General features: G+C 38.0%; 1 long non-coding RNA gene across 5 annotated transcripts in view; it reads left to right on the top strand.

The window, feature by feature from the left end:
• The window catches only part of LOC140601465 (uncharacterized), a 48,095-nt gene extending 43,561 nt beyond the window's left edge, over nt 1-4,534 (top strand). For all 5 annotated transcript variants that reach the window (XR_012004472.1, XR_012004470.1, XR_012004469.1 and 2 more), the window contains 2 exons: nt 2-55; nt 2,874-4,534. This is a non-coding gene — a long non-coding RNA (uncharacterized lncRNA). The remainder of the gene's footprint in view (nt 1; nt 56-2,873) is intronic.
• Nucleotides 4,535-11,092: the final 6,558 nt, after the last annotated feature.

The following is an 11,092-nucleotide window of genomic DNA, read 5'->3' as shown; positions in this document are numbered from 1 at the left end:
GTTTTCTGAAGAGGATCTGAGGTGAACACATCAGCCTGCAGTGTCCCTAGCAATGGTAAGTGAAATGTAAGAGAAGAAACATAAGAGCTTGTCCTTAGCCTGTCTTGCAGCTGGAGGGAGTAAATCAATTACAGCCTTTTTACTTCTTTTTTTTTAAGATTTTATTTTTATTTAGTTGAGAGAGAGAGAGAGAGAGAATCCTGGAATCCCGGATCAAGCTCCCACGTCAAGCCTCATAACAGGCTCTCTGCTCAGAGGGGAGTCTGCCTTTTACTTTCCTTCTCCTTTTGCCCCTCCTCTACTCATGCTCTCTATCTCTAAACGAACAAACAAAGAAATGAATAAAATCTTTTAAAAAAGAACGCATTGCTTAATATCCACAGAATTATGAAATTTCCAGTTTTACTTCTGTTAATGATTTGTAACTTCCAAGGTGATAGGAAAAGTTAATTAGTATGATATCTATCTTTCTATATCTATTGAGACTTAACTTGTGGCCTAACATGCTCTATCCTGGCAAATGTCCTATGTACGCTTGAGAAGAATGTGTTATGCTATTGTTGTTTTGTAGTCTTTTCTTTGTATGTCTATCTAGTTGGTTTATTTATCTAGTTGGTATTATTAATGTCTCTTTAGTCATCCTTGGTCTGGTTGTTCTATCCATTACTGAGAATGGAGTATCAAAGTCTATATTATTGTAGAATTGTGTATTTCTCTCCTCGATTTTGTCAGTTTTTGCATCATATATTTTCATGATCTATCATCAGTTGCATAAACAATTATAACCATTGTGTCTTCTTGCTGTATTGAGGATTAAAAAGTATATAACGCCTTTCTTTGTCTCATAATCTTTTGTGATTTAAAGTCTGTTTATCTGATATTAATACAACCATCCCTGCTTTCTTTGGTTTTTATTTGCATGGAGTATCTTTGTCCTTCTTTTCACTTTTGGTCTATTTCTTTGGTTCTAAGGTGAATATTATATAAACTGAATATACATGTAATGGAATGTGTGATTTTATCTATTCTTCTAATCTCTGTCTTCTGATTGGAGAGCTTATTCATTTACATTAGTAATCACTAATAAGGAGAGGCTTCTGTCATTTTCCTTTTTGTTTTCTCTATGTTTATAACTTTTCTTGTCCTGGATTTTCTATATTACTGCTTTCTTTTGTGTTTAGTTGATTTTTTTTTTTTTGGTTTAAATTCTCTTGTCATTTTGTTTGTTTGTTTGTTTATGTTCTATAGCTATATTCCTTGTGGTTACCTTGGGGGATTATACTTAACATTCTAAGGTTAAAGTACACTATTTTGAATTTATACCAGCTTACTTTCTTTTTTTTTTTTTTTTTTTATACCAGCTTACTTTCAATAACATTCAGAAACTCTGCTCCTTATAGCTACATCCCTTCCCATGTAGGTTGCTGATGTCACAAAATTACATCTTTATACATTGTGTGTCCCAAAATATAACCTAATAATTCTTTTGAATGCATCAGTCTCCTAAATTATATAGAAATCAAAATTAGGAGTTATAAACTAAAGTTGTAATGATACTAGCTTTTGCATTAATGATTGTTTTTTTAAAAATGTATTAGTCTCACGAATCATGCAGAAAATAAAGTGAAGTTACAAACTCCACAAGCTTGTTGTTGTTAAAAGATTACAAGCTTTTATAATTTCCCTTGTATTTTCCCTTATTGAGATCTTTATTTGGCCATATGGCTTTGAGTTACTATCTGGTATCTTGTCATTTCATCTTGGCGGACTCCTTTGAACATTTCTTGCAGGGCAGGTCTAGAGGTAATGAACTCCTTCACCTTTTGTTTATCCTGAATATCTTAATGTCTCCCTCACTTTCAAAGGACAATTTTGCCTGATGTAGGATTCTTGATCGACAGTTGTTTTCTTTTAGCACTTTGAATATATCAGTACACTGCCTTGTGGCCATCAAACTTCTGGAGAGAAATCTTAATGAAGATCCCTTGTCTCTCTCTTGTGCTCTCAAGATTCCCTCTGTCTTTGTCTTTCTAAAATTTTATTATGTCTCAATATGAGCCTCTTTGAGTACATCTTACTCAGGGTTTGTTGAGCTTCTTGGATGTTCATATTCATATATTTCACCAAATTTGGGGAATTTTTAGGCATTGTTTCTTTATATATTCTCCTGCCCATATAACTGTCTCTTCTCTTTCTGGGACTCCCATAATGTGTATGTCGGTCCACTTGATAATGTGCTGTATTTCCCTTAAGCTCTATTCAATTTTCTTCAATCTTTTTTTCTTCTTCTTTCTCAGACTTAATAATTTTCACTATTTTAGCTTTAAGGGTGGTGATTCTTTCTTCTGCTTACTCAGATTTGCCTTTGAATTCCAAAAAAAACATTTTGATTATGTACTTCTCAGCTAAAGAATTTCTTTTTAGGTTTTCTCTTTGTTGATATTTCCTTTTTTTTTTTTTTACATTTTCTCCAAATCTTCTTTAGTTCTTTGAGCATCTTTAAGATGGCTATTTAAAAGTTTGCCTAGTATATCTGCCATCAATTCTTTTGTAGTGACACTTCTGTTGATTTATTTATTTCCTTGGAATGGGCCATAAGTTCCTATCTCTTTATATGCCTTATGATTTTTTTGTTGAAAACTGGAAATTTGAACCTAAAAATCTGAAAACACAGGAAATCAGGCTGTTCTTCCTTTCCCAAGATTTTCTGAGTTTTGTTGTTTTATTTCTGTTTGATTTCTGTAGACTAAAAAGTCATAATGATACTAGCTTTTAGTATCAGCCTGAGAGTTAAACATAAAGTCATCCCAGGTCTTTTCTGGGTCTTTTGCTGGGCATGTGTGGTTAATTTCTATTATCTCCTATATTTGCAGTAATTTTGAATGTCCTAGTCTTTAATGTCTGGATCCCAAAAAGGGGAAAATGAAAAGAAGAAGAAGAAGGAGAAGAAGAAGAAAGAAGAAGAAGAAGAAGAAGAAGAAGAAGAAGAAGAAGAAGAAGAAGAAGAAGAAGAAGAAGAAGAAAGAGAAAAGAAGAGGAGGAGGAGGAGGAGGAGGAGGAGACAGGAAAGGGGAAGTGGCCCTTTAAGTCTGCTGGAAGTCATATCAGCCAGAGGGGGAGGGACTTGCAATAATGGGGATAAGTAAAACTATAATGACTGCTACCTCTTTGTCTGCATCTGTACGATCAGCAGCAGCAACCAGAGGTCAGAACACAGATCCTTAATATTTGGAGGACAGAGTCCATTTTGCCCAACTTGGCTTCCACCAACTGTGTGTAAGCTTCTCTGGGAATATGTTCAATGCCTGCCATGCAGCAGGGAGTAGGTATGGGTAGCTGCTACTGTGCTAAGAGCTGAAACAGACTGTCCATGCCTTTCTTTGGAAGTTGCAAGCTTTCCATAGAGTTCATAGTTCAAAAAGAGTTACATCCGATGGATTCTTCCAGCGTAATGTTGTCTAAGTGTGAGGACAGATTCCTGGTGCTTCCTATTCTGCCATCATCCCAGAGCGTCATGAATAGCGAATTTTTAATCATCTCAGTAAAGATCACTTTTTATTAAGTAATTTAGCTTCCTTAAAATGTGATTAATCTGGAATTTCAGGGAAAGAAAACGTTTCCAAACTGATTTCCCATCATCTTAGAATCCTTCGTTCAATCTTCATTGTCTAAAAGCAAAGTACATATTGAGAACAAAGTTCACAAGGGACTTTTCCCCTTTTCCCCATGATCTGACATGTCCAAGTTTCATCATTCATATTCAAGCATTATGCACTAGAGACGGTCACAAATAGACTTACACCACATTTCCTTCCTTTAATTTTATATTTACGTCAATACCAACGTCTGAGCAGTACAGTTTTTTTTTTTTCCTCTTTAACTCAACAATTAAACTCAAGATCAATCCCAGACGTTTCATGGCTCTTCCAGGTCACATTGATGCTGCATATGGGAGAAGAAAAAATTTCTGCTTCAATGAAGATTTTCCATAAGGATGAAGCTCCATTTTTCAATCCACATTTAATGAAACATCTATGCATTTAATACTTCATTCATTCATCTATAGTCTGAGTTCTTGTTTCCACTAGCACTTTTTTAGACCCTCATCACAGTCTAGTGAGTCTGATTTCTTAAGGAACCTTCTGTCTTTTGGGTGAGAAAGATATTTGGGATCAATCATATTTAGGCAGAGTTAAGTGAGATATTATAGAGCACAGAAGGGGAAAGGACATAGGCTGCTTGAAAGAGTCAGGAAAGGACATCACAGGGATGGTGTCTGATCTCAGACTTAAAAGATAATTAGGAGTTAATGAGGCAAAAAATATGAGAACAGTAAAATAAGTGAAGGGAACAGCATATGCAATGACACATTGGCATGTGCAGAGATGTGGAATTCAGAATGCTTTCAGGATGTTTATGAAAGAAGGGATGGGTAGGAATAAGATTCTGAAAACTGAATTTTAGGTCCTCTGACCTAAGGACATTGGACTGATTCTATAGGCAATAGAGCATAAATAAAGGGAATTTTAAAGCAGAGGGTGGTTTGTGAGTATTTGTTTTGCTGAAAGTTATTTCTTTTTTTTTTTTTTTGAAAGTTATTTCTAATAGCACACAGAGGATTAATTAGACACTGGTAGTAAGTAAAGCAGTGCAAGAAAGAAATGTTCTCAGCCTTGGAAAGAAGATGGAGAAGAGGATTCATACTTGAGAGACCTTTATGGAACATTATTGATAGAACTTGCTATTGGTTGGGCTTAAAATGTAAAGAGGTTTGCTTAAGAGAAGGTTAACTATGAAGTACCTGAGGTCACTACAGGTAGCTAACAGGTCACTATAAATTCAGGCATGCTGTTTGAGAGAGTTGAAGTAATTCGTATGAGCCAGGTAAAGCAGAGTATCATTAGAATGAAAGATACATTAGCCAAGGGCAAAACTCCAATGGCAGCGTTTCCATTTCAGATCTTGGCTAGGTTTTAGTAGACTCTGCATGTTCAGAGTTTAGTAAGATTTCTGCAGGTTTGACTGGATGAATTATCTTCTGAGTTCTCTTATATAATCTATTTTACATATCTCTTTAATCTCTGAGAAAAGATTGGGCCTAATTGGTAGTATATTACAATGCCTTATCCACAGGGAATACATTCCAAAACCCCCCTCTGAATGCCTGAGACTATGGATATACTGAACTCTACATATGCTATGTTTTTTTCATGTACACACATACCTATGATAAAATTTAACTTATAAATTCGACACAGTAAGAGATTACAACAATAAGTAATTATTATTATTAATATTTATTTATTTATTTATTTATTTACTTATTTATTTATGAGAGACACACAGAGAGAGAGAAAGAGAGGCAGAGACACAGGCGGAGGGAGAAGCAGGCTCCATGCAGGGAGCCTGACGTGGGACTTGATGCCGGGTCTCCATGATCACACCCTGGACTGATGGCAGCGCTAAACCGCTGAGCCACCAGGGCTGCCCAACAATAAGTAATTAAAAGCTGAATAGTAACAATGTATTATAAGAAGAGTCATGGAAATGTAGTCTCTCTCTGTCAAAATATCTTATCCTTACTGTACTCACCTTTCCTCTCCTTGTGATGATCTCAGATGATAAAAGCCCCATATGATGAGATCATGTGAAGTGAATGACGTAGACAATGTGACAATAGACTACCATTGACCTCCTGATATCGCCAGGAGGAGGATCATCTGCTTTCAGACTGCAGTTGAGTGCAGGTAACAGAAACCATGGCAAGTGAAACCACAGACAAAGGGGGACCTTTGTATTCTTTTTTTTTTCTTTGATTTTTCAAAAGAGTAAAGTATTAGAAAAGCAGTGATTTTTTTTCTTAAGAAGAACTGATCATCATTTTTACATGTTTACTAGAAGAGCAATGATGGGGTTAGATTCATGATCTATAAAGTAAGAACAAATCATAGCCTCATATTATAGAGGAGCGTAAAGGTTAGATAGTTTAATATTTGGAATTCCAAATCAGGTTCCATTGCTCCAGATCCCACAGTTTAAGCCCGTGGGTTTAAAACATGACTGATGCCTACCTCACCCTCCAGAGATTCTGACTTAATCGCCTCAAGCGAAGTTCAGGCATTGATTCTAAAAACTCCCCTGGCAATTCTAATTGCAGCTAGAGATGCAAACCGTTGCTTCACATCTTATTACTTCACCACCTTCTGTTTTGGAAGATGTCACCACATCACACTATCTCAATGACTCTCCCTGGAGCTCAATGCAAATGGTGCCCCATGGAGATGTATAGTTTGGCAGCTGTACCTCAACACATATTCATCTCTGAAAAAACAACCCTTCAATTCCAAGAGTTTTAATAAGTATAATTAATTGGAATCTTTTGTTCATTTGAAGCCAGAATCATATGGTCATCGAAGTAGAGAAGTCTTAATTCTTACAGTTTTCTTACTATTTTGGAAAACATTTGGCTTCACTTACTCTTGTGAGGATTTCACAGAGCTCCTTACCAACTAAAAGTGGTCTTATCTATTAGAAAACAATAACAAAAGCAGGAAAAAAAAAGCAGGCTAGGACAGAGGTAGGCTAAGAGTTTAGATGGAGTAGACTTTGCTGTGATACTGAGTGGGTATAGTGCCATCCTCAGATGCCATCCAGAAGATTCCTGAATATAGGCAGTGGAAACAGAACCAGAGAAATTAGCTCTTATAGAAAGAGAATGGGCAACTGGAGACAGGGCCTGACAATTCACTAACTGCGGGAACTTGAGCAAAATTATTAACCTCTCTGAACTTTAGTTTGCTCTTCTATGAAAAGAGATGGTGATACCTTTTCCTCCGAGGGTTTACATGAACTCCTAAATGTGAAAACACCTAGCTTTGAGCCTCTTTATTGATTTCCCCTCCACAGTGGCTTTGGCTGAAGGGCAGTGGTAGCAAAAGCAGAAAGTGCAAGGAAATGGCAGCCAGTCGTACTAAGTCAAAGACAATGATGGGAGAATGAGGTGGGCTGGACATGGAGCACAGCTGCAAGATTTGAAGCCTCCATTATGGCCATAGTCACTCACAATCAATTCCATTTGTTTGCAAAAAAGGAACCACCATTTTAATTCTGTAGCCTCCTACCCATCGGAAAATAATTCAGCTTGCCCTACTTTCAGAAGGGTCAGCTTGATACTCTGTAGGTTCTCTTCAGAAAGAGCACGGGCTATAGTCATGTCATTTTATAATGCTGCTGCCTGAGTTTTCATTTAATTAAGAAGACTGACCTTTAGAAAGAGTTTATTTTTTTTTCTTCCTCTAGCTTAGCTTGCTATGATCCTAATGGAAGCTGAAAATCTGATGGTAAGAAGTGCCAAGTTTGCACTGATAAGGCTAACACATTGTTCCTATCCTTACAGAGAAATTAAATAAGCATAATTATAGATGCATAAGCCAAAATCACTTTCAGATAAACCCGATCTCAAGTAGATGAGAAGGTGGGAACAGTAGGAAATGAAAGATAAGCCCTAGAGGAATGTATACAAAAAAAATCCCATGTACCAAAGAACTAAGACCCCATGAACACATATCCTTGTAATTAGCCTCTATCCAAAGCAAATTAAAGTCAAATTCTTACCCAATCCTTTAAACCTCTGGAGATGGAGAAGTGGCTACTTAAAGGCTCTGTTGTGTACAGCATTTGTGGTGCTTCTTAGATAGAATGGCCACACAAACTGGTGAGACAGGAGAACGTGACCTATCAGAGTGACTGCCGTAGGACCATAGCACTGCACACTCTGCATTTGCTAATGGTTGATGATGTCATACCCTATAAGGTTAACAAGAAGATAGGGACCGTCAAGCTCTGGTCGAGTCTGGAGAAGACTCTGGCATTTGCACTGCCCTAGATTTATCACAAACTCCAACTAGCCAGTCACTGCTTAGGAGAGCTCCTGAGCTTCTGCCCTGACCCTAAGATCACAGCCCCTGCAGCTCTGTGTGTGTTCTGTTTTTGGTGCCTTTTTTCCTTTCTACTAGAGAATACATTGGTCTTCCTAGAGACTGTTTATCTGGATAGAATGAGATTGTGTTACCCACACAGACTACTTGCCTCTCAACCATGTCCTGACTGTCTGGTGGCCGAGTGCACAGTCATCATTACACGCACAACCCCACACTGATGACAACTCTGTAGGGTGGTGATGGGCTTATGTATGCCCCTGGAGTTAGCAACAACCTGCTTCCAGCTTCATCCAATTGGTAAGCAACCTTTCTTCAATCAACTATCATTGATTGATTTGCAGATTAAACCAAACAATATGATGTTTACTCAAATTAAGGCTTTGGTCCCAAGATATTCTGGTTTGTGTCTCGCCGACTGTGAGCACTTTTATTTCTGTTCCTTAGCAGTAACAAGTGAGTATTAGAGGCAGAGGAGTATTTGTTTCCCTCCTTTTGAAGGTTGTAAAATATTATTCAATACCAAATGGAGCAAAGAGATAAAGAAACAAAATATGAATGGGATCTTTGAATAAATGATCCTAAATCACATTATTATACCCCCTAGTTTTTTCTTTTCTTTTTTTTTTTAAAGATTTTTATTTATTTATTCATTCATGAGAGACACAGGGAGAGAGAGAGGGGGGCAGAGACACAGGCAGAGGGAGAAGCAGGCTCCATGCAGGGAGCCTGAGGGGGGACTCAATTCCAGGTCTCCAGGATCAGGCCCTGGGCTGAAGGTGGCGCTAAACCGCTGAGCCACCTGGGCTGCCCCCACCCCCCCACCCCTAGTTTTTTCTGGCAGCGTTAGTGTAGGTAGTAAATTAGGGTTACTTTCCCAGGTACATTCAGCTGCATGAAAAGAGAGACTATTTCTCATGTTGCTAACTTAATAGCCTTGCTCTGGGTATTTGCAATACCTTAAATGAAGAAAAGGTCAAGAAAGGATGAGGCAATAAGCAGTGCTTGTACTTACAGCATCTCTTTCTACCTTCCCAGGGGCCTTCCCACCCTTGCATATTTTTATCCCAGTGTACATGAATTCATTGCAGGTCATGTAATTTACCACATGCATGAGTGAACTCAAGGAAAGGAGTGTTATAAACAAAATTGCTTCTGTGTACCTATTGGTGTCTATTGCTAGACACACACTCACACACGAACACATGCATAGGCTCTCATTTTAGCATACCCAGGAAATGAAAGTCATTTTTCAACTTTAAGCTCTAGTACATAATAGATCCCTTCTTACCTCAGCTCATTATATACCTTAAGGGAAATTTGAAGCTAAACAAGCAAACCTTGTAGCATGCTACTCCTTCTAACAGCAGAGTCTAATTTTATTTATTTATTTATTTATTTATTTATTTATTTATTTATTTATAAAATATTTTTAAGTTTATTTATTCATGAGAGACACACAGAGAGGCAGAGACATAGGCAGAGGGAGAAGCAGGCTTCCTGCAAGGAGCCTGATGGAGTACTTGATCCCAGGACCCCGGGATCACGCTCTGAGCCAAAGGCAGAGGCTCAACTGCTGAGCCATCCAGATGTCCCCTATTTTTATTTGAGCTGGCATGGCATTTAAATGTATTCTCACATAAGATAATAGCAGTCATTGCACATATCACAGTGGAACTAAAATCCATCCACAAGGAGAATACTCAGTGAAGCAGGTGTGTGTTCTTGATAAAGGCCTGTGAGGAGAATCCTATAAAGGCTTTAACTTCTATTTTTAGTATGACAGATATTCTCTGATAGAAGGATTTTTATTTTCTTTCTTTTTTTTTAAATATTATTTATTTATTTATTTATTTGGGATAGAGACAGAGAGAGAGGCATGAGCAGGGGGTAGGGGCAGAGAGAGAGGGAAGAGCAGACTCCCCTCTGGGCAGGGAGCCCTAGGCCTCAATCCCAGGACACAGGATTATGACCTGAGCTGAAGGCAGACTCTTAATTGACTGAGCCACTTAGGCACCCTTCTTTCTCTTTTTTACCTATAATTTTTTTTCAGATATTGACAAAATCTGCAATATTTTCTCTAGCCGATGTTATGCTCCATGTAGCAGATTTAACACAATGCCTGTCAGTTGCCCAAATCCTCCCGGGGATTTACACACACGTCCTTCTGTATCATCCTGATTCTTATTTCTTTTCCCAGATAACAGCTATCACTGCTGCCCTGAACTAGTGATACTAGGCTCCTCCCCAGGGAGCCAGCTACAACTATATAAATACACTTTTAGGCGAGTGTGTGGGACACCTTTGCTATAAAAGGGCTCTGAAAAGAATGCAATAGTTTCTAAACATTGGCATATTGGCCTTGAATGAACAGGACAAAATCGGGGATTTTGCATCATTGTAAATGAGGGTCAAGATGATCTAACGTGGAAGTAAAGGACATTCTTTTCCTTAGCATCTTATTGTTACTAGACTAATAATACCCAGGGAGAGGGGAAAATGCGATAGAGGCTCTATTTTCCTTTCTTGGTAATGACTGCTTATGACCTTGAGCATTTGTAGATGGACATATAGCTGTAAATCTGATTCAAAAATAATTTTTTCTTGATTTTCTTGAATTAGAAATCTGAGTTATTCTTTTCTAAAGATGCATATTCCATTTTCAATCTCGCTTCTCTTCTCTAATCTTTCTTTCTTAAAAAATAAAGACACCATGGCTTCATCTCTCAATTGAATTCATACCACTCCTCTTGGCAAAGAGAGATGAAAAGACAGAGACCGGTGGCAGAATGTCAGGTGTGAAAGTATGATACCAGCATCAGATGCAGTGACAAGGAGAGGGAAAGAAAGGTCCACGGTCAGAAGGAGTTATAGCTAAGGAGGATAATAGGATGGAACAGAGCAGAAAAGTTGGTGCAGGGTCTTTTTTTCCAGCAGCTTTGTGTCAAATGGCTGGCAGGCATTGTCTCAATGCTGTGCTAGACAGCTGTAAAACCCAGCCTCAGATCTCACAAAGGCAAGAAGTACTTGTTGACACAGCCACCTGTTGCTATTGCTTTGGCATCACTGAGGAAACAGTGAATGAATTTGCCTACCTCCTTCAGTAGGCCACCAGAGCAAGTGGTCTTTGTCTTACTCACCTCTATTTTCCCAGA

Source organism: Canis lupus, chromosome 12 (genome assembly GCF_048164855.1).
Source record: "Canis lupus baileyi chromosome 12, mCanLup2.hap1, whole genome shotgun sequence".
Lineage (NCBI taxonomy): Eukaryota > Metazoa > Chordata > Mammalia > Carnivora > Canidae > Canis > Canis lupus.
The sequence above is the reverse complement of the archived record's forward strand: the minus strand, read 5'-3'. Positions and strand labels throughout refer to the sequence as shown.